General features: G+C 45.6%; 1 protein-coding gene across 2 annotated transcripts in view; it reads right to left on the reverse strand.

The window, feature by feature from the left end:
- The window catches only part of CHD6 (chromodomain helicase DNA binding protein 6), a 188,861-nt gene that overhangs the window by 132,112 nt on the left and 31,808 nt on the right, over positions 1 to 24,941 (reverse strand). The window contains exon 2 of one of the 2 annotated variants that reach the window (XM_068264244.1): positions 11,310 to 11,411. The exons of the other annotated variant lie outside the window; for it this stretch is intronic. The gene's annotated coding sequence lies outside the window, so the exon portion shown is untranslated. The remainder of the gene's footprint in view (positions 1 to 11,309; positions 11,412 to 24,941) is intronic. 2 annotated transcript variants of the gene reach the window in all.

Here is a 24,941-nt window from a genome sequence, read left to right on the forward strand (position 1 = left end):
TAAAACCTTCAGGATGGTACGAGAGCAAATTATAATTAGTCACTGTTTTTGTGATTGGCATTCCACATGCAGATGCAGGTTGTGTGTAGGCGACAGGTCCGCTTTGTGTTCCGCAGACACCATTAGCAGAGTAGCAGCAGCGACATGGAAACAGAGAGAGGGGGAGGGAGGGGACATCTCTGTCCTTCACACACACAGCACATCCCTTGCTTACAGGTCTGCACATTAATCTCCTCCTGGCACAGTCACACTGCCAGGCAGGCTGTACTCTGCGCTGTGCTGTAGTGTGGAGCCGCTGCCAGCAGTCTATGCTGCTGGAGATCTCGCGGGAGCTTGGGGTAGGGGAAAAACACACACAAAGAACAGGAGACGTGTTGTTACTTGCTGCTGCGATGTGGGAAAGATGGGACTTCAGCAGCTAACAGAAAACATATTTGCAGTGCATCACTTAGCACCATACACCTGCCTTCTGCTTCAAGGCTGTGAGCTTAGCAGAGCTGATACACTCCTCTCATGTGATAGCCAAGCAGCAATCCCACCCCTAATCCACTCTGCATGGAGATAATACCCCAAACATGCAAAATAGAAGCTTATCATGCACGGGCTCAAGGTGTCCATACATTATCCGATTTGCGGGATCGATATCCGGCAGATTCAATCAGAATGATTACATTTGCCAGAGATCGATGCCGCAACATGGCTACCCAATCGATAGTTTCAGGCAAAATGGATCGAAATCCTCAATCTGGCATGCTGGAGAGATCTTGCTTGAAAGGGCTCAGTCAGGTGTACAGCGACAGACCCCCAGGGGGTCTCCCCCATGTGTAATGTGCTCCGCCCTGAACCCGTGATGTGTGTCGAAGCAGTGCTTAAAGGAGTACTGTAGGGGGGTCAGGGGAAAAGGAGTTGAAGTTACCCGGGGCTTCTAATGGTCCCCCGCAGACATCCTGTGCCCGCGCAGCCACTCACCGATGCTCCGGCCCTGCCTCCGGTTCACTTCTGGAATTTCAGACTTTAAAGTCTGAAAACCACTGCGCCTGCGTTGCCCTGTCCTCGCTCCCCCTGATGTCACCAGGAGCGTACTACGCAGGCTCAGACCATACTGGGCCTGCGCAGTACGCTCCAGGTGACGTCAGCGGGAGCAAGGACAACGCAGGCACAGTGGTTTTCAGACTTTAAAGTCTGAAATTCCAGAAGTGAACCGGAGGCGGGCCGGAGCATCGGTGAGCGGCTGCGCGGGCACAGGATGTCTGCGGGGGACCATTAGAAGCCCCGAGTAAGTTCAACTCATTTTCCCCTGGCCCCCCTACAGTATTCCTCTAAGCTCCCCTTCCACTGACACTTTCCTCCTGTGCTCCGGGTCTTTTCTCCATCCCTGCCAGGCGCTTGTACCACATGACCTGACTGCACTACGAGGTTAAACACGTGCTACCGGGTCACAGTGTACAGGCGTCACGGCGGTGATGTAAAGAAGACACAGGAGGAGGCGTGAGCTCTGCAATGCCTAGTACACACAATGCAATTTTCCATCAGATTGAGGGTCGAATCAATTATTTCCAACAGATCCAATCTGATTTCCGATCCTTTGTCGGATCAATTTTGTATAGAAGTGATCAGAAAATCAATCAGAAAAACGATCGGAAATAATTTGCCCATCAATCTAATGGAAAATTGCAGTGTGTACTAGGCATAACACGCACCACGTGCCAAAGGGGGTTTTACATTAAATGACGGGGGAGGGGACTGGCAGGCAGAGGGGGCTGCTCAGATTTCATGCTAAAAATCTTTTTGCCCAGCCAGCTCCTGCTATACTGTCCTCAGACTTTGACCTTGACAGGCAGCCTATTGGGCCAATCAAAGACCTTGATTCACTTTAACAAATAGCGTGCCTTATCAGAGTTAACATGCCTTATTAGCGTGCCTTATCAGATAAGCATAGCGAGCGCTACAAACTTATCCCTGCTAATTGTCAATGGCGAGAGCTCCACTCGCCCTGCCCTGAGCCCCTGCGGGACCAATCACTTTAAAGGACATTATCTCTGCACTTTGATTGGCCAAATAGGCTGCCGGTCACTTGACAGGAAACTTGACAGGCAGCCTATTGGGCCAAAGTGCGGGGATAATGTTCTTTGGAGTGATTGGACCCGCAGGGGCTCAGTGCAGGACGAGCGGAGCTCTGGTCATTGCCAATTAGCAGGCATACATTTGTAGCGCTCGGTATGCTACTCTGATAAGGCGTGTTAACTGTGATAAGTAAGGCACACTAAGCGTGCAGTTAGGGGAGCAAAAGTAGATAGCGAGCTTTACAGGAGGTAACACTTGCTATTTGTTGTAGTGAATCAACCCCCAAATGTCCCTCCACAGGGAGGGTGAGAAGCACAACCGGGGTAAAGTAGCTCTGTGTTCAGCTATTTGCAGTAGTTGGCACTATAATAAGCCTGAGGAAGTGAACTTAGACTAAAAAAAAACCGCATTGCAAGTGCATACATTTTATTGCTTTATAAAAGTATCATTGTAGAGGCAAGCCACCTGTTTTATTTCATTTTAGTTCTTTTTAACTAATTTTATTAACCCCTGGTTGCCTCTTACATGTCCCGGCTGGCATGTTCCTCTGTCAGTCTGTCCCAACTTTGTTTCCGCAGAAGCGTCTCCTCCTCCCGGCACAGAGATGTGGACTGACAGCGAAGCATGCCAGCCAGGACAGGTAAGATGCCACTTTGCTGAAGACTCTGAGGGGCCCGGGGACCATGTTTAAGTTGGGGGGACGGCCTGGGGCCCCTGCAGCTGGCCCATGGACCTGGGGCAATTGCCCAAGTTGCCCCAATAGTAGTGCTGGCCCTGTTTAAAAAAAAAAATTAGCACAATTTTTTTATGTCTATAAAGGTAGCCATACATGTAACGATTTGGCCCGAGCATTCGATTTGATCATTTCACAGAATAGAACGTCTTCCAGAATTCCCAGTCAATGAAAAGTGGCTGATTTCATGTCGATTCGACCAGCTTAGTCGTTTGAGTTGGAGTCAAGATATCGGTCAAACGTGCAATAATCGGCTACTGTTCACACGTGACTCGATCGACTGAGACACATCGGTCAAATCGAACGTGAATGTAAATTGCATAGGAGATCGCTTGTAGTCTGTGAGTCACTAGTTGATCAACCATACTGAAGTCAATTCCTTAAAAAAGTTGATCGCTTTGTCGATGGAATCAGAATCACTAGTAACGTATGGCTACCTTTAGTCTGTATGGAGATGGATGAAAAAGTGTTTAACCTCGAATTTTCAAACCAAACAAAAAGGACAAAGACATCGAGGTACCGCACCGGACAATAAAATCTGTACAAATCAATTGTATGAATCCATCAATCCACGTAATAACATTTAAAACAATAGATCGCATAAGATGGGGTAATCACAGTAATTACTAAGTGAGTAATGCTTCATACACACTTGAGATAAAAGTCTTTGGAAAAGGCAAGATCACAGACCAATCTTACCACCCTTCATGTAGTATGAGAGCCATACTCTACACTGTCTATTCTATGGAGCTGCACTCCCCAACAAATAAAATCTTTGCAGGATGCTGCACACACAGATGCCCGTACACACTCAAAAGATCATTATCTGCAAAAGATCTGTTCCTGCAAAAGATCTGTTCCTGCAAAATGCATTATAGTCTATGAGATCTGCAGATCATCATACACACTTGGTTTAACAGACAATCATCTGCAGATCATCTGCAGATCAGATTCAACAGGGTGGATTTTCAGATCTGCAGATGATTGCCAGATATGCAGATGAAGTCTGTTAAACCAAGTGTGTATGATGATCTGCAGATCTCAGACTATAATGCATTTTGCATGGAATGGATCTTTTGCAGGAACAGATCTTTTGCAGATAATGATCTTTTGAGTGTGTACGGGCATCTGTGTGTGCAGCATCTTGCAAAGATTTTATCTGATGGGGAGTTCAGCTCCATAGAATAGACTTTCTAGGTATGGCTCTCATACTACATGGAATGGGGTAAAATTGGTCTGTGATCTTTCATTTTCCAAAGACTGTTATCTCAAGTGTGTATGAAGCATAATTCATAACAAGTGCAGGCAGGCAGCTAATAAATCCTAATAAAGGGGAAACACTATGGGAGAGATCCCCCTAGGTAAAGCATGAGACAATGATAAAGTGCATAGTGTATGTACAATGATCTCCCTGCAGTCGATATGTGAAAAGTGCATGCGTGCAAATTACCGCCTGAGTAAACCAATGAAACACACTACACACACACACACACACACACACACACACACACACACACACACACACACACACACACACACACACACACACACACACACACACACACACACACACACACACACACACACACACACACACACACGCAGGATCCTGTGATAAATAGTAAGCCATAATAAGTGTGTAACAACCTAAATACAGAGACTGAGGGAGCAGTGCAGCAGTGAAGAGCTTACCAAGCTGGGTGGACTGCAATACATCACACCCCACCAAGGTTACTTTCACTGCTGCACTGCACTCTCAGTCTTAGGCCTCATTCACATTGGAGCATCTTACTAGTGATTTCAGTAGCTGGTGACAGGGGCGTAACTAGAATGTCCCCATGTAGATAAAAACAGACGACAGTGAAACACTGCACACATTTTCTCTTTCAATTACATTTGCTTCTGTGATAAAACATGTATGTATTCACACATTCAGACACACATGGTGAGCAGAAAACGCATACAGAAAACTGACAGACTAGTGTGCACTCACTATGCCCTCTGATGGAGAAGAACTGGCTCTGCAGACTTCTCCAGCATCACTACAGCACACAGCGCTTGGGGAGGGGTAGAGAGGTTGGGGGCTGGGGGCTGTACCCAAGAGCCTACTGAATAGGGACTGTCTACAAAACTCTAAATGATTCCTTGTCATTGGCTGAGCAGATGCAGTCATTAGAACAATTGTGCAGAGAACAGAAAGTTTCTTCTCTCTGTGCCCTCAGTTGTCAGTCTCTAAGGACAGGGAAAAGAAACTTCTCCCCCCATGGGGCCCCCTGCTGCTTCTAGGCCCCCCTTGCGGCTGCATCCCTTGCAGGGTCTATTGATACGCCCCTGGCTGGCGATCTCTAGCATTTTGAAAAGCGATACTGCAATGTAAAGTCACACAAAGGCAGCACGTGATTTGTACTTTACTGATCACCAGGGATCAGCAAAGCGCTTCCGCACAAGTAATCCTATGGGAGTACTCACAAGGCAGCTATTGCGGCACATTTGTGATTTTTCAATTATCGCAAATGTGTTGCATGTAGCATTTTTTCGGCAATTGTGTTGCAATTCTTATTCACTTAAAGGGACACTGTAGGGGGGGCTCAGGGGAAAATGAGTCGAAGTTACCTGGGGCTTCTAATGGTCCCCCACAGACATCCTGTGCCCACGCAGCCACTCCCCAATGCTCTGGCCCCACCTTCTGGAATTTCAGACTTTAAAGTCTGAAAACCACTGCGCCTGCATTGCCGTGTCCTCACTCCCGCTGGTGGCACCAGGAGCGTACTGCGCAGGCCCAGTATGGTCTCTGTCTGCACCGTGCGCTCCTGGTGACATGAGGGGAAGCGAGGATACGGCAACGCAGGCGCAGTGGTTTTCAGACTTTAAAGCCAGAAATTCCAGAAGTGAACCGGAGGCGGGGCCGGAGCATCGGTGAGTGGCTTCATGGGTACTGGTTGCCTGCGGGGGACCATTAGAAGCCCCGGGTAACTTCAACTCATTTTCCCCCGACCCCCCTACAGTATCCCTTTAAATGAGAATCGCAAAATGCAATTACTGAAAAATCGTTAATCTCAATTGCAAACCGCAATCACTAGGCAAGAAACAAAGGGAAGTAAAACTTACCTCCCCATAGAAGAGTGAATACTTGTACAGAAATGAAAAAACACACAAGGACACCGGAAGCCCAGTCTTGCTTAAAGTGGATCCGAGATGAACTTTCATTCATTGCATAATTGTGTTCCTTTCCTATTGTTTATAGGGCATTCCTCAAGCCAAATACTTTTTTGTTTTAATACTCTAATTCCCTATAAACTAAATAAACCACGCCCACAGGTTTTCAGAGAGCCTTGGCAGTTGCAGCGCTGCACTGGGGACAGCCATGTGACACGGCTGTCCCCTTGGGGGACAAGAGTGCGACCGGCTCTCATAGGCAGAAGCCTATGACAGCCGATCACGTGATTGGCCGGCTGGGGGGAGGGAGCGGTTTGCTAAAGATACAAAAACACACACAAATATTTATTTAAAAAAAAAAACAACTGGGGGCAATCAGACCCCACCAACAGAGAGCTCTGTTGGTGGGGGGAAATCACTCCTCTGCTGTGTTGTTCGGCCCTGAAGCTTGGCCTTAAAGCTGCAGTGCCCATTTTAGTAAAAATTAGCCTGGTCTTTAGGGGGGTTTAGCACTATGGTCCTCAAGTGGTTAACTTATCTGTATGTTTTTCGGGTTATGGGAGGAAACTGGAGTGCCTGGAGGAAACCCATGCAGACATAGGGCGACATACAAACTCTGTACAGATAGTGCCCTGTGGCTGGGATTCAAAATAGGGGCCCAGCGCTGCAAAATGAGAGTGCTAAACATTACGCCACCGTGCTGCCCACAGCACAACGCCAAATGTATAGAAAAAGTTACATACTTGCCTTAGTAGAGGGAAGCCTCTGGATAATTCACGAGTTTCCCCCATCCCCCTTGTTGTTCCTGCGCTGGGACCCTCTGAACATATTAGACAAGGACTTTTCGAATATGTTCGCTCGGCTGCACTCCTGTTAGTGTTCAAGCGAGGCTGCACTAGGCAGACACAAGAAAGCAGCAGGTCACTCCTGCACAACTTTGTCCTTATTACATGAGTAGCTCTGTGCACCTGCACAGTGCGCCAAGATGAAGAGGGTTCCAACGAGCAATGGTGGGCTCAAGAAGGATAGGAGAAGTCTCTGGAGCATTCAGAGGTGCCCCTTCACTGAGGCAAGTAAAATTAAAAAAATTAAAAAAAAAAAAATCACAGGTTTGCTTTAACGGGAACATGAAGTGAGAAGTACATATGGCAGCTACCATATTTATGTCCTTTAAAAGAAAATCTGTACATCTGTACTGAGAAAAACGCTCAGAAGTAGGCGGAAATACCCGACCTCAGTCGAGTCCGTTCCACTGCGCAGGCACAAGTCTCCGGCGCCTGCGCAGTAGAAAGGACCCGACTGAGATCGGGTATTTCCATCTACTTCTGAGCCGAAAGCCGAAACAGCGCCCCCGCTGGAGCCTGGAAAGGTATATATTAAACAGGCTGATGGATTTGTCGGGACGGCTTTGAAGGGCTGCAGCGAGACCCCCGTGGGACAGAGGAGGACGGGGGAAGCCTCATTAGGATCCTGAGTCTTCCCTCTTCCTAGTTACAGTGTCTCTTTAAACAATACCAGTTGCCTGGCAGCCCTGCTGGTGTATTTGGCTGCAGGGGTGTCTAAATCACACCAGAAACAAGCATCCATGGTTGAAAGTATTAGCCCTCATGGCGGTAACCCCAAACGTAGTTCGGAGTAAGCCGCGCAGGAGGATTTCTCAGGCCCTGCTGGGGCGATTTGCATAATTATTTTTTTTTGCTTTGCTAGCTGCGTGTGCATCCCAATCGCCACCGCTACCCGCAGAGGCTTGTGCGATCTGCATCTGGCCAAAGTCATGTAAGTCTATGGCGATGCATGTATTTTTAAAAATGATGATGGTATCGGTGCGGCTTGCATGCGCAGAAGCTCATTTTTTACAATACACTTCCGTATTTCCAAACAGGAAGTGCCTGCAAGGGCCATCACTTCCTGCTTGCCCGGATGCTAGAAGGGGAATAGCGTGAAGTAACGCGGTATTCCATGAAGGCTGGTTTTTGGCGGTGCGGAGCGTACACCGAACCGCTGACACCTGTTTGTAGTGTGAAACCAGCCTCAACTTACAATTTAATTTTCACTTAAAAACAATCCATACAAAAAAATGAAAAACATAGAAGTGGACATAGGGTAACTCAGCTACTGCTGGGTGTAATAGCTTGAGAAAGGAGTAGACAAATTAACATAACATTTAGGAGCCAGTTTTTCCAATCCAGGAGCCAGAAGGGCCCAGTCCATCTGACACAAAAAGTCAATTATGAACCAGCTGTCATTTTTAAAACAGAACTCTAGGCAAGAGTGATACTGAGGCTGATATATTTTATTTCCTTTTAAATGATACAAGTTGTCTGGTGTCCTGCTGATCTCTTTGGCAGCAGTAGTGTCTGAACCTCACACCTGCGCATGTGGCTAATCCAGTCAAACTTCAGTCAGCGCACCTGATCCACATGCTTATTGAGGGCTCGTTTCCACTGTAGCGTTGCGAATTTGCATGCGTATGGAATGTACACAGGCATGCGAAAACGCATCATGATGCAAATTCGCATTCGTTTTTTCATGCGAATTTGCATAAAAATATGCATGCGGATACGCATGCGATTTCCCTATTAAATACATTATATGCGATTCGCATGCATTCCACTCGCAGGCGAATTCTGTGACTCTTTTGTGCGTTTTTTCACCGCTGAAAAAACGCACATCACCAACGCAATAGTGGAAACAGGCCCATTCACTTGCATTACATGTGCGAATCCGCATGCGTTGGACGCATGCGGATTCGCGATAGTGGAAACGAGCCCTTAAAGAGACTCTGTAACGTCAAAAAGATCCCCTGGGGGGTACTCACCTCGGGTGGGGGAAGCCTCCGGATCCTAATGAGGCTTCCCACGCCGACCTCTGTCCCACGGGGGTCTCGCTGCAGACCTCTGAACAGCCGGCGACAGAGCCGACTGTCAGTTCAATATTTACCTTTGCAGGCTCCAGCGGGGGCGCTGTAGCTGCTTTCCGCCCCGAACTACACGGAAATACCCGATCTCAGTCAGGTCCGCTCTACTGCGCAGGCGCCGGAAACTTGCGCCTGCGCAGTAGAGCAGACCCGACGGCGATCGGGTATTTCCGTGTAGTTCGGAGCCGTCAGCCGTCAGAGCGCCTGCGCAGGAGCCGGGAAGGTAAATAATGACGTCATCTTGTACGGAGGGCTGCAGCGAGACCCCCGTGGGACAGAGGACGGCGTGGAAGCCTCATTAGGATCCGGAGGCTTCCCCCACCCGAGGTGAGTACCCCCCAGGGGATCTTTTGATGTTACAGATCCTCTTTAAGGTCTATGGCTAATGATGGGAATACACAATGAGATTTTTCAGTAGATTTACTGTACAATCTTATTTCCGATCATTTTTCCTATCGAGTTTCTTATCAATTTCCATTCACTTCTATGATAAATCGATCATAAAATCGATCGAAAATAAGATCGGACATGTCGGAAATTATCTATCGAACCATCTATCGGCTAAAAAAACTTAAGCTGAATTCCCAGCATAAAAGTATTATGCCTGGCACACACCATGCAATTTCCAGTCAGATCAACAGGTTGAATCAATTTCCAATAGGTCCGATCTGATTTCCAATCGATTATCTAATCACTTCTGTTCAGAATCTATCGGGAACAAGATCAAACCTGTCAGAAATGATCGATTCCATCTGACAGGAAATTTCATGGTGTGTACCAGGCCTTGAAGATAGTGGAACAGGAAGACAGCCAGGCAATTTGTATTGTGTATAAGGAATGTGTCAGCCTCCACAACCCTCTCACGTCTGGTTATTTGGTTCCTGGGATTAATCCGGCCCTAGGGTAGAGGAAATTCTCAAGTTACATGTATGTATTTCAAAACGCCGCATCATTTAACCACTTAAGGACCAGCCGAATTTCTAATGATCAGTGCTGCGTGGGCTCTACAGCCCGCAGCACCGATCAGGATTACACCAGGGCGATCAGACTCCCCCCCCCCCCCCTTTTTCCCCACTAGGGGGATGTCCTGCTGGGGGTGTGTGATCGCTGCTGGCCATTAGTGAGTTGCGGGGGGGGGGGGGGGCTCCTCAAAGACCCCTTCCGCAGCGTTTTCCGCCCTCTCCCCGCTTACTTCCCTCCCCTCCTTTCCTTAGGTGGCGCAGGACGGATATGCGTCCTGCGCAGTTAGATAGGCTTCAGCCTATCATATGCCAGCGATCCCCGGCCAATCAGAGGCCGGGGATCGCCATTCTGCCTTACGGCGTTGCTGCGCAGCGGCGCCGTATGATGTAAACAGCGCGTGTTTACTTCTTCCCCGCGTGTTTACATTACGTGTGCAAGCCGCGATCGGCGGCTCGCACACTGTTCACGGAGGCACCCTCCGTGAACTGGCATGGGTTTCCATGCTATACCACTAACAACCAGGCTCCGCCCATCGGCGTTAGCTGGTCGTTAAGTGGTTAAACAAATCCCTGTTCATGGCAGTGGGAACGGTTATAGGCCTAGTGCGCACGGAGCGGTTTTGGTAGTGTTTTCAAAAACGCTGCCGATTCTGAAAACGCTTGGCTAATGTATTTCAATGGGATGGTGCACACCAGCGGTTTGAGGTTTTAGCAAACCGCAAATGTGGGTCCTGCGGCACTTTTGCTGTTTCCAGAAGCGTTTCTGCCTCAATGTAAAGTATAGAAAAAGCTCAAACTGCTCTGAAATACACTAGATCAGAGCAGTTTTCCAGGCATTTTTGTTACAGTAGCTGTTCAGTAAAAGCTTTACTGTAACACTATATCACATCTTCTACCCAAAAACGCTCCAAGAAACGCTAGGCATGATTAGAAAACCTCTCTAAACATGCCTAGGAATCACTCTGAAAATCTGCTTCAAAAACCTCTAGCGTTTTGCATATCTGCGAAAGGTTTTTGTTGTGCACTGGGCCATACTGGTAAACAATAAAATAATGAAAACAGCCAACCACATACTTGCCACTGCTGCTTTCCTGGAGCAAGGAGGGCCGCTACATGAGGAAGGGCTCCGCCCAAAATATGCAGTGTCCCCCTTACTCCAATACAAACAACAACTGCAGGCCAGTAGTGCTTTGTCTCCACCAGGTCACTGAGCGTTGTGCCTGCAAAGAACTTGGCAGTGGCTAAACTGCATCAGGTAAACCGCTTGTGGAGTATTTCCACATGGAATTGTTATATAGTGTTGTATTTCACCTCAGTATTGCTGAGCATACTTATACATTATAAGCTAAATATGGGAGCTGCTAAACCTATTTCAGCTGCATCTACCAACACAGTTCACACTGCAAGTGAAACTGTAATGACATTCCCCTATAAAGCTATATATACACACACACTATACAATGGTATTTAGATTTACCTTTAAAAATTATATCAAATTGAAAAATCTCTTGTGACGCTGTGCTTGCAAGCTGCTGTGCACCTATCCATGTGCCCCTATTCATTCATGCTTAAAAGACACCTAAAGCCAGAAATAAATATATACAAAAAAATTATGTTTCAATCTTAGAAAAGATAAAAGAAGTCTCTGAAGATGACAGAAAGGAGATACAAAAGCATGCGTGAAATGAGAGGAATTTGGAGGCTGACATTTATTTCCTTTTAAAAAGGTCAAGTAGTGAGAGGTAAATTGAGGCTGCCGTATTTATTTCCTTTTAAACAATACCAGTTGCCTGGCAGCCTTGCTGGTATATCTGGCTATAGTAGTGTTTGAATCTCACCAGAAACAAGTATGCAGCTAATCTTGTCAGATCTGACAATTATGTCAGAAACATCTGATCTGCTGCACCCTTGTTCAGGGTCTGTGGATAAAAGTATTTAGAGGCAGATCAACAGGACAACCAGGCGACTGGCAGCTGCGGCTCTGCCTCCATTCCTATCAATCAGCGGCGGATCTCCGCCTCTCCCCCGCCTCTCTCAGTGAAGTAGGATGAGAGGGGCGGGGGAGAAGCAGTGATCCGGGCTGACAGACACGCTGAGAGGCAGAGCTGCGGCTCATAGCTCTGCCTCTCACAGAAGCGCTGCTCGGATTTCCCCCCAGGGAGTTGGGGGGGGGGGGGGGGATTTAGTTAGATTACAGCAACGGGAATGCAGCAGTTTAGGTACGGCAATAATGTTACACAGGATTTTGTAATAAAAAGAGGATTTTTAAGAGACCTCAGAGTCTCTTTAACTACTTGAGGACTCAGCCTTTACCCCCCCCCCCCCCCTTAAGGACCAGCGTGTTATTTTATTATTTTATGATCTGTGCTGGGTGGGCTCTGCAGCCCCCAGCACAGATCAGGTTGCAGGCAGAGCGATCAGATCGCCCCCCTTTTCCCCCCTATGGGGATGATGTGCAGGGGGGGGTCTAATCGCTCTTGCTTGCCTGGGTGTTGCGGGGGGGGGGGGGGGTGTCACCTCACAGCTCCCCTCCGCGGCAAAATCCCCCCCCCCCCCCTCCCTCTCACCCCTGGTGATCGGGGCTGCCTGTGACCGGCTGTCATCTGTCACATGGCGGCGATCCCCGGCCGCTGATTGACCGGGGATCGCCGATCTGCCTTACGGCCGTTCAATGTAAACAAAGGAGACAAATGTCTCCTGCGTTTACAATTAGTCTGCGAGCCGCGATCAGCGGCTTGCAGGCTATTCACGGAGACCCGCTCCGTGATCTAACAGGAAACGGCCACTCGCGCGAGAGGCCTTTCCTGATTAATTAGGGAGGCACCTGGCGACGCAGATGTGCGTCGCTGGTCCTCCAGCTACCACTTTGCCGCCGCACGGTATGAGTGTGCGGTCGGCAAGTGGTTAAAGGGACACTTAAGACTAAAAAAAAAAAGTTTTACTCACCTGGGGCTTCTAGCAGCCCCTTGCAGCTGTCCTGTGACCACACAGTCTCGCTCGGATCGTCCTGTCGGCAGCTACTTCCGTTTTCGACAACAGGCCCGGGAATGCAAGTGATTCTTTACGTTCCTGGCCGCAATAGCAGTATAGAGGGCACTATTGCAGCCATGGATGCGAAGAATCACTCGCGTTCCCAGGCCTGTCGTCGAAAACGGAAGTAGCTGCCGACAGGACGATCCGAGCGAGACTGTGTGGTCACAGGACAGCTGCAAGGGGCTGCTAGAAGCCCAAGGTGAGTAAAACTCCTTTTTTTTAGCCTTAAGTGACCCTTTAAGCAATGAATATCACCTGGCTATCCTGCTGATCCTCTGCCTCTAATGCCTAATACACACAATACATTTTTCCGCTCGATTTTCCACCCGAACGTTTTTTTCCGCTTGATTCTGCACTGGATTCTCTTATCTTTCGCTCGTTTTCCTTATCTTTTTCCATTCACTTCTATGAGAAATCGAGCGGTAAAACGATCAGGAGTAATATCGCACATGACGGAATTTATCAATCGGATGCATCTATCGTACGGAAAAACGTAACTTGTGTACCCAGCATAATACTTTTAGCCATAGACCATGAACAAGCATGCAGCAGATCAGAGGTTTCTGACCGTCTAACTGGATTTGCTGCATACTGGTTTCAGGTGTGTGATTCAGACACTACTGCAGGCAGAGGTCACCGGGACTGCCGGGCAACTGGTATTGCTTAAAATCAAATAAATATATGACATCCTACAAATCCCTCTAACTTCAGGTGTCCTTTAGGACCTCTAGTGCCCCAATATCCACACTGTGACACAGAATTAAAGAGAAATATACCCCAGAACTACCATAGCATCATTGCTGGGAACATGCAGCTTTTCAGTAGTCTTCCGTGCAGCCCCTGACAGACACACACTCTGTGCTGCATACCTCTGGCTCTGACTGCATGTCACGTGATCGGGAGATAGCGGTAAGGAAGCACTGAGTGTGCAGCTGCCAAGAAGAACAGAAGTGACACTATGGTAAATATTACACTGCTCTGCTACTCTGCTATGGCTGGTTTCACACCAAATAGCAGCGTCAGCAATGCGGTGCGTCAGGCCCAATGGACCGCATCGCACCATCAAAAACAGGCCTTCAGGGAACAGCGCGCTATTGCGCGGTGTTCCCCGTCTGGCCACCAGCCAAGCAGGAAGTGTCGGCGAAGGAAGTGACACGCTTGCCATCTCTTCCCGCTTCGGGTATGTGGAAGTGTATTGTTTAAATACACTTACGCGCATGCGCACCGCGTCAGTAAGTTTTTAAACATCGACGCGGCACCATAGACTAACATGACTTCCGGCCGACGCAGATCACCACAACTTGACGCAGTGCTGCATCGTTAACGTAGTCCTTGACCTGCATCAGGGATGCTTCGAAAACGTCACTTCCGTCGCCTCGTGCCGTAACGTCGTTGTATTGAAGTCTCCATATACTTTCATTGCACGGCGATGGGATACGGTAAAAATACCGCACCGCCTCGGTGTGAAAGGGCCCTATGTGTTGAGAAGTTGGTGGAGGAAAGGTGTTAGGAGGGGAATAGGGCCACATGCTAATTGTGCAGCGGGGTCCCGTGGGTTGTTTGTGCACCCGGGCTCAATCTGACAATGTTTCAACCAGAAACACGGTCATCCTTTGGATGGGAAGGCAGTGTAATTTTGTTCTTCTGCTGCTACAATAATGCACATTTAAAGCTCTTGAGAGCCACATAAAATGGCAAGGAGGGCCGCATTCGGCCCGTGGGCCTCGAGTTTGACACCTGTGCTCTATGCCAAAGGCTGGAGTGACCAAACTGCAAAACTAACCCACAAGAGCATTAATAAGGTCACCGAGTACCTGGCTAGTCAGTACAGCAGCGGTGTGAGAATAACCCCAGTGGAGAAAAAATAAATAAATCCAAAATGCTCTATTTTGTGAGGCTAAGCAGCTCTCATTGATGCATTGCAACTGCGTATTTGGATGTCCAAAGTTCAGCATTGAATGTTTTTTTTTGAGTCATCAACAGGAGGTGAGCCTGCTTTAAAATTGTAAAATACAGTGTTTCTGCTTTTGTGAGGTAAATGTATGCTGGTGCCCATTATCCATCTCTTGATTGTGGCCTTTACTGACTGTAAGCTAATGGATTTCCAAGCAGGAGGTGGTACGAAGCGCTACAAAACTGAGAAACCAGAAATCCAATATTACATTAGGAGGGGTTGTTCTTATTCACAGTTTAAGAACAAGTGTTCAGAGGTGTCTAGCAGTAATGTATTTTCCTGAAATGTCTATCGGGAGGCTGGTTTATAAAGTGGTTCCTGAAAAACATAAAGTGGTCACTGGCTCACTCACTCCAAGTCTACAAAATGACAGGTCACCAATTACAAACGATTGGCGTTGCTCCTGTGCATGAGAATTCAGGGAGGAGCTTCTGATCAGCTGATAGATTTGTGTTGCTGTGATTTGCTGTGATCGCTTCATGCTTTAACAACATCACTGTGATAAGCAAGTCAGTTAACCCAATTAAACCGTTCCCATAATTTTTTTTATGTCTACACAAAAAACAGTACTATAAAAATGCAAAACACAGGCATTACTTTCACAGATTTAATTTTGTCTATAACTGCATTCTGTTTTTACGTGTTTTTGTACACACAAGAAACACCATTATAAATAGTCCAAGCATAGGCACCAGTTGCACATATCTAGGTTTTGTCTAAAACTATTCACATTGTTTTACATTGGTTCTTGTAGACACAATGAACACTATCATAGCATTGAAAACACAGGCATTAATTGCACATATCTAGGTTTTGTCTATTGTGTTATTCACTGTAGCAACACTAAAAGAATATCCACTTCAACAGTAGAAACTAGAGGTTGTACCACAAATCCCTTTGGTGGGTGTAGATGGACACTGACTATACCAAAATGGCTGCTTCAGTAACTATTGCTGTACCAGTTAACCAGACAAAAAGAAAACTGACTAACTATCTGCTTAGAACAGTTTATAACATGCTGCTGAGAGAAAAATACAGTTGCCTCAGAATCAGCACTCCCAAAAACTGCTTAACCACTTCGCATCCAGACCTTGTTTTGTACTTATTGACTAGAGCAGTTTTGACAGTTTAGCTATGTCCCTATTTAATCAGAAATAACTTTATCCCTACTTATGACACAGAAATGAAATATATATTGTTTTTTTCAAGACAAACTAGGCTTTCATTGAATGCCATTTTTTCCCTAAAACTATTTTGTTTTCTATGAATTTTAATGGGAAAACAAAGAAAAAAATAGAAAAAACATGTATTTTTCAGTTTTACCAATTCCAGTTTAAAAATAAAAAGTGCTACTGTAGATAAAAAACACAAATTTTATTTGGCTATTCTTACTGCTTATCACAAAACTTAGATTATGCTCCGGTCACAATTTATGGTGAAGATATTTGATTCTAAAATAATGCTACAGAGTGTGTTTTTCACTATGAAATGAGAAAATACAAGTATTTTTAATAGTAAAAATCAATCTCATTAGCTCAGGAAACATATATTCCCATTCACCAATTAGTGCTGCATCAGATAGTGCCAGAAATGTGCACAGGAGCAAGCCCAATCCTGCACAGCACTGCTTCTGCTACAAGACATATATCTACTGACCTGTGGTTTAGATGAAGTCCCAGAGGACGTATATCTACTGACCTGTGGACGAAGTGGTTAATTAACATATTCGTCTCCATTATTGCCTCAGACACCGCACTACCAATACCAGTTTCATAGACCCAATAGTCTCCATTATTGCCTCAGATACAGCACTACCAATACCTGTTTCATAGACCCAATACTTCCCATTATTGCCTCAGACAGCACTCCCAGGACCTGCTTCATAGACCCAATAGTTTCCATTATTGCCTCAGACACCGCACTACCAATTACGGCTTCATAGACCAATAGGGCTTGATTCACAAAGCAGTGCTAACTTAGTTAGCACGCCCTAAAAGGCCATAGCACGTCTAAAGTAATTTATGACGCGCTAAGTTAGCGCGCGTGGTGCGCCGATAACGTCGCATCGGATGCGCCAAAACCATCGCATTAGGTGCGCCTATAACGTCGACCGGGTGCGCCCGAATCGTCGCTACATGCGCCAATTTGGGCACACCCGGTGCAACGTTATAGGCGCACCCAATGCAACGTTTTAGACGCATCCGGTGCGACGTTAGCGGCGCACTGCGCGGCACAAAACTTTGCACGCGCTAACTAAAACCTTTGTCCGTTCTTACTACTTAGCACTGTGCTAACTAAGTTAAGTTAGCACTGCTTTGTGAATCTAGCCCAATAGTCTCCATTATAGCCTCAGACACAGCACTACAAATAAATGCTTCAGAGACCCAATAGTCTCTATCATTGCCTCAGATACAGCACTAACAATACCTGCTCCATTATTGCCTCAGACACAGCACTACCAATACCTGCTTCATAAACCCAATAGTCTCCATCATTGCCCCAGACACAGCACTACCAATACCTGCTTCATAGACCCAATAGTCTCCATTATTGCCTCAGACACAGTACTACCGATACCTGCTTCATAGACCCAATAGTCTCCATCATTGCCCCAGACATAGCACTACCAATACCTGCTACATAGACCCAATAGTCTCCATCATTGCCTCAGACACAGCACTACCAATACCCGCTTCATAAAGCCAATAGTCTCCATTATTGCCTCAGACACAGCACTGCCAATAACTGCTTCTTAGACCCAATAGTCTTCATTATTGCCACAGACACGGGACTCCCCATACCTGCTTCATAGACCCAATAGTCTCCATTATTGCCTCAGGCACAGCACTGCCAATAACTGCTTCATAGACCCAATAGTAGGCCTGAACAATTTTAGGAAAATATTGACTTGCACGATTTCTGTCAGAAGTTGCAATTTTGATTCGATTTATGATTTTTTTTTTCAAATCAAGCTCAATGTACAGTAACATTTACAAACATGCGTCGACAGAAAATGACAACATACTATCAAATTGACAGTAGTATGATGTCATTTTTGGTCATGTTTGTAAATGTTACTGCATTACGTAAATTTATCAAAACAAATAGCTATATACTAATATAGCTAATTTAATGTAATGATGAAAACATTCTTTAAAGTTTTGAAACTGTTTGAAGGATGCAGTTCTTTCCCTGCCCTGATTGACCTAGGATTTTCCATCCTGTTCAATCTAGACATTCAATCAATTTCTGGTCCAAATCGAAACTCAATCGATCAGACATCTTAAAGGAATTAATTCCTATCCCATCAGGGGGGCAGATCCACACAGCTACACCAATCACTGGACAGCGATGGTATGACGGCAGCAGTGGAAGGCAGAGCTGTATAGAGCAGCACAGCTTCTGCTAATCACTGGCTCTTCTTGCGTATGACGGTGCGGCAGTAGGTGGAGCCATACAGACCAGCACAGTGGGTTCCAGGGAAAACCACAGCTATTGATGATCACTAGATCGTCTTCACAGGAATCATGGTTTTAAACCGTTCAGCCCTACTCAATAGTCTCCACTATTGCCCCAGACACAGCACTCCCCATACCTGCTTCATAGACCCAATAGTCTCCATTATTGCCTCAGACACAGCACTACCAATAACTGCTTCATAGACCCAATAGTCTCCATTATTGCCTCAGACACAGTACTACCAATACCTGCTTCATAGACCCAATAGTCTCCATTATTGCCTCAGACACAGCACTACCAATTACTGCTTCATAGACTCAATAGTCTCCATCATTGCCCCAGACACGGGACTCCCCATACCTGCTTCATAGACCCAATAGTCTCCATTATTGCCTCAGACACAGCACTACCAATAACTGCTTCATAGACCCAATAATCTTCATTATTGCCACAGACACGGGACTCCCCATACCTGCTTCATAGACCCAATAGTCTCCATTATTGCCTCAGACACAGCACTACCAATTACTGCTTCATAGACCCAATAATCTTCATTATTGCCACAGACACGGGACTCCCCATACCTGCTTCATAGACCTAATAGTCTCCATTATTGCCTCAGACACGGCAATACCAATACCTGCTTCATAGATCCAGTAGTCTCCATTACTGCCTCAGACACCGCACCACCAATAACTGCTTCATATGTCTGGTACACACCATGCAATGTCCTGTCAAATTGATGATTGAATCTATAATTTCGATCCGATCTTTCTTTTTCTTATCTAATTTGTATAGAAGTGATCGGAAAAATAGATCAGATCAGAAAAACGTTGGAAATCGTATCGAATCTGGTGGAGATTATCGATTTGACCGTCAATATGATGGGCAATTACGTGGTGTGTACCAGGCATTAGACCTAATACTCTCAATTATTGCCTGAGACACAGCACTCCTAGTTACTGCTTCTCTGACACAATACTTTCCATCATTGCCTCAGATTTAACAACCTAAATTACAGCTTTTAAGACTCAATACTTCTAATTATTGTCTCACTGAAGATGCCCATTAACGATACAATTTTAACGATTCTTAATTTCCATCTGATAATTCCAATCGAGTCATTAAAAAAAGTCATAAATATTTTTTGTTGATCCACTCGCAGCCTTTTCATATCGTATCCGAAACTTATTTGTACCACTGAGGCCTCATTTGCACTGGGGAGCTTTCCTAGCAATTTCCGCAGTGCTTTGAATTGCTAGCACTTTGAAAAGCGCTAGTGTAATGTATACTATATGGCAGTGATCTGAATGCAGAGATCGGTAGCGATTCGCTGAAATTCCAAATGTGGTACATGTAGCAATTCTTTTGCGATTTTTCAGTGATTGCAGTTTAATGATAAAGAATCACGTGATTGCTGCTGGAAAGTGCGATTGCGTGAGTTACCACCCAATCTCCCCGAAAACTCTTTTTCCAGAGGGAGGAAGGGAGACACTCTAGCTGCAGGCCGCATTCTAGCGGAATGCAGCCTGCAGCCAGAAAAGTTTGCCCACCCCTGTATTACAGTGTGAATTAGCAATAGATACGGCAGGGCTCTGAGCTGCTCTGAGTGAAGAAAGACTGGGATTCATAGCACTGGGTAATTAATCTCAAAAAACAAAATAAGGAAAAAAGAAAAGCAATGACCTACTGAACATGTCTGCTCACTCCTTGCCCCTTCCCTGCTGTCTGCAGTGCTTCCCAACAGTCACACACAAGTTTCTGTGACCTTTTTATCCAGTATCAGGGAGAGACTGAGCAATGGAAAGGGAAAGACTCAGTCTCACTGGAATTATAAACACCTTACAACAAAAATAATAAAAAAAAAGGGATAAGACGGCAAGCTGTAAGCCAGATCTATACCTTATCTACACACGTTTTTTTTATTTTACTGAAATACAGGACATTTCATAATTCAATGTGCAAGTAGGTAGTGAAGCACCACTCCTCCAATAAGCGAATGATGTGCCGTGACTAGGACCTGGCAGCACTCCTAGGTCAAATATCCAGCAGTAGAGAAAGCAGTCGGCACCATCCAATATAAATGCTCTTTTATTCTTCAATATCCAAATCAGCCATAATTGCAACGTTTCGGAGTGACAACACCTCCTTTATCAAGCTAAGCTGAATGTCAAATACATCACAATACAAAATCATTATCCTTTTATACCCAACATGGAGGGCTACTAGCCAATAGCGCTGCTTTACAGCTCTCAACCTATCACTGCAGCCCGTGCTTAAGCCGGACCTGATGGGGAACTGCGCTGCTATGTGCCCATTGGTCGCTGTCAGTAGGCTCCCGCCCATTCCCATTTCAAATTTCAAACCCACCGGTCAGCACGATGCGTCCAAACGGCCGCTTGCGCCACGCGTCTAACCGCCGGACCGCCCATTGCGGACCTGACGGGAGACTGCGCGGCGTGACGCGTGCGACGGCCGCGTCCAACGCGTCCAAAAGTACGCGTGGCTAACGCGCACAAATGCGCGTCAAACGCGGCCAAACGCACGCGTACCTGGCCATCTATGGCAGAAGAGGCAGGCAATTCAATGTGCCCAATAGTAAACAATAATGGAAAATCCTTTACATATCTCATATAGCCAGGTAGCATGGTGGCCTTGTGGTTAGCACTCTTGCCTTGCACCGCTGGGTCCCCGGTTCATAACCAAATCAGGTCAACATCTGCAAGGAGTTTGTATGTTCTCCAGTTTCCTCACACATCCCAAAAACATACAGATGAGTTAACTGGCTGCCCCCTAAATTGGCCCTAGACTACAATACATACACTTCATGTTGCATAGATATAAGACTGTGGTAGAGATTACATTGTGAGCTCCTTTGAGGGACACCTAGTGACTAGACTACATAATCTGTACAGCGCTATATAGATACTAAATACCATATATTCCGGCGTATAAGACGACTGGGCGTATAAGACGACCCCCCAACTTTTGCAGATGGAATATACTTCCCATATAAGACTACCCCTCTTCCAACGCACACCAAATAAAATAAAAAAAATCATAAACTGGTGCTGTGTATGAACAGATACTGGTGCTGTACTGTATGTGGTACCCAGTATATAGGCCATTGACTTGGATTGGTCAACTCTCCCTAACTGGATTAGTCAGCTTTCCTTGTCTACCTGTTTATCAGAGCGGTATGGAAGAACAGATTGCGCTGTGCCCATAAAACACACCTCTTTCACCCGTCTGGCCCACCCTTGTATCCTATTTACCTCTGCCTCTCAGATCTCACACATGTTCGCCTGCGCCTCTTCACTACAGTCCTCAGCAGTGAGATCTGAGATTCGATATCAGGATAGGGCGTATCACCCGGCATCTATGACACCCGGCGTATAAGAAGAGCCCTGACTTTTCAAAAGATTTTCAAGGGTTAAAAAGTAGTCTTATACGCCAGAATATACAGTATTAATAATAGCCATTAGGCACATGACCCAAAGGCTGGTGTATTCCTGTGATATGGACAGCCTTGCTTTGTACAGTTCAGAAGCCAGGCAGTCTGACCCGCACATCCTCCTATAGGGCTCTACAGATGGAGGGTGTGTGTGTGTGGGAGCTCAGGAAGCACCTCCTTCCATATATGGAATTGGAGACAAAAACAGCATGGCAGCCTGGACCAATCCCTCCCACAGGGTCTTGCAGAAGGAGGGTGCATGGCACTCTTTAACGTGATCCCTCCCATAATGGAATGTTGGAAGCAAAGCGATTCTGAAACAATAGGAAGAAGCCAGCCTACAACATACAAGCAGCCGGTACAATAATTCTTTAATTACTAAAATGAAACCATGTGTTGTGGTTGTCAAATGTGGTTTGAACTGCTCAGCCGGGGGTTCATAGAGAACTCCGGAACTAGTAGAAAATGTATCAGAAGACAGTTCTGCTCTTAGGCTACGTTTCCACTAAGGTGCCGCGTCTGTTTCTGAATCTGACGTGACACCCCTGCTGATGCAAAATCGCATCCGGATCCAATAGCTGTGCCAATGCATGACTATGGGGTTGTCTGAAAAAATGCAGCAGGCACTATTTGTTTTCCCCTGCATGGAAATGTACACACAAAGAAAAGTATGCAAATCTTATGCACATTTTTGCATTCGGCTAGCATACTGGATAATCCTCCATTGATTTCTATGTCAGTATCCCTGACTTTTTTCCTTTCCTCTTGTCAGTGTATCGTGAACCTAAACAGTAAATACTTTTGGCTGCTGGATTCTGTGTTTAATTCTGTTGCTGCGTGTCTCATTCGGTGAGGTTGTGACTTCCTCTATTCCTGTCAGGTGTCATTGAAACAGGAAGTGCATAGAAATGTTCCTGTCGGTGAAGTTTCCATGCAAGTCAATATGAACACAGAGAATTGGCATTACAATTTGCATTTTGCATGATTTGAGGCGAATCAGATACATTTTCATTCAACTTCACTTCATTATCATTCACTGAAATATTGCAGTAAAATGTTACATTCAACCCCCCCCCACATGAGGAAAAATGAAAACTTAAAATGCTATGTCAAGTGTGAAAACTGCCGCCCCCCCCCCCCCCCCCCCCTGACTGGATTAGCTGCATGCTTGTTTCAAATGTGTGATTCGGACACTACTGCAGCCAAAGAGATCAGCAGGACGCCAAGCAACTGGTATTATGTAAAAGGAAATATTGCAACCTCTATATCCCTCTCACTGTATGTGTACTTTAACTTTAAAGCAAGACTGATGGATCACACCTTTACCACTTGTACCCAACAACATTCTGCTTATTTTGGGCTTTGAACAGCAGCTAGTCGTTACACAAATACCATTTCAACAGCGTGCTTGTGCACCAACCAATTGAGATTCAAGCTGCAGAGAGACGATCTGTGAGCTGCAGCTTATAGCACTGCTGTTCACAGTCAAACGTTAACAAAAAAAAAAAAAAAACAGCAGATAAAATGTTCTTGGCTCTTTCCTCCTCAGTACTCTCCTTTGATGTAAAAAAACGTATCCATCATCAGCATCACAAGTTTGCAAACTCAGCACCAAAGTCTGCCACAACGCTAGCGTGCTTGCTGCAGGTGCCCAGCCATGCATTACGGCAGATTCCAGTGCTCTGTGCACGGAGAGATGCTTAGTTTGAAGGGTAACAACTACTACATCTACTACTGTATTTAAAGGAAACCAGAGGTGAAAATATACTGATAAGATCAACAATTGTATCTATCCTCTTACCCCTAAAAATATGACTTTTTTTTTTTTGTTTTAGAATCCTGCATTATGTTCTGAAGCCATGATCATTAATTCATAGGCACTTTGGTGAATGGGAACATGTGTTCCCTGAGCCAATCAATCACTGCAGAGTCCTGGAAGGTGGGCACACGCATGGCAGCAGCAGATGCAAGAGATGCATTAAAAATATCCTGTTTGCAGCACAGAGGGTCAAACAGCGCGCTTTAATGCATCCATTTTGCGCAAAGCAACGACGTCAAAATATCCCCTCTGCTCCAATAGGTTATGTACACCATAAGAATGAATTTGCTACATAGTTACTAAACAGACTAATAAAAAGTGTTTCACTGTGCTTAGAAGATTATCAATAATATGCCACTGCTGCCCAGCTGTCTTTTGATCACTAAAGCCATTTATGCACGCTATACTTAAAAGGAAACCTTAAAGTGAACCTCCGGACTAAAAATCTACTCAGCAGAACTGAAAAGGCTTAGTGTTTCTTTAACAGTTTCACAGCATCAGAATTTTGTTTTTCTTACCAAAGCATAATTTTTAGCTGTATTTTTAGCTAAGCTCCACCCATCAAAGAAAACTGCCCGGGCTTTTTTTCCCCGGATGCTGTGCAAAGCATGATGGAATTTCCTGTTATTCACGTTGCCTAGCAACTGGGAGTGGTGATCAGCACACAGGACAGTTGGAACTGTGTCTCATGCTCCCTGTCACCTCCTTTCAACCAAAAAGATGGATGCCCTCATGAAATCAAACATTTGCCTGTTCTTTTAAAACAGGGTGGGTAAGAGATTATATTACCTATCTATTTTAATTAACATAACTAATGTAACTTAATGACAGTATGTTTGTTTAGGCTGAAGTTCCTCTTTAACTGTGAAATCATGTTTAACCACTTAAGCCCAACTGGACGAACATTCTTGTCCAGTTGGGCTGCGTGCACTCCTGCGGGGCGTGCGCACGCGCCCGCTACCGGCCGTTAGCCCAGCGATCAATGAAAGGGATTATAGATCCCTTTCATTGATCGAAGCCGCCCGCAGAAAAGCCGACAGCATCTCATCAGACGACGCTGTTTTTCTGAGTTACAAAAATTTCCGTATTCATTCTTCTTCCTGGAAGCGTACGACCACGCTTCCAGGACTTTTTCACTGTGGCCATCTTGTGACCAAATAGTAAAACTACACACACATCCATTTTTAATAAATAAATACATTTTTTTACATTTAAAATTAGCCGTTTACCTCTCACACCAAAAATTACCCACATGCAATTTTTAATAAAAAAAAGAAATTACAATAAAAAAAAAAAAAAGTTACCTAAGGGTCTGAACTTTTTAAATATGCATGTCAAAAGGAGTATATTAATATAATTTTTTAAATTATGGGCCTGTAAATAGTGATGG

The sequence above is a fragment of the Hyperolius riggenbachi genome, chromosome 12 (assembly GCF_040937935.1).
Source record: "Hyperolius riggenbachi isolate aHypRig1 chromosome 12, aHypRig1.pri, whole genome shotgun sequence".
In the NCBI taxonomy this organism is placed as follows: domain Eukaryota; kingdom Metazoa; phylum Chordata; class Amphibia; order Anura; family Hyperoliidae; genus Hyperolius; species Hyperolius riggenbachi.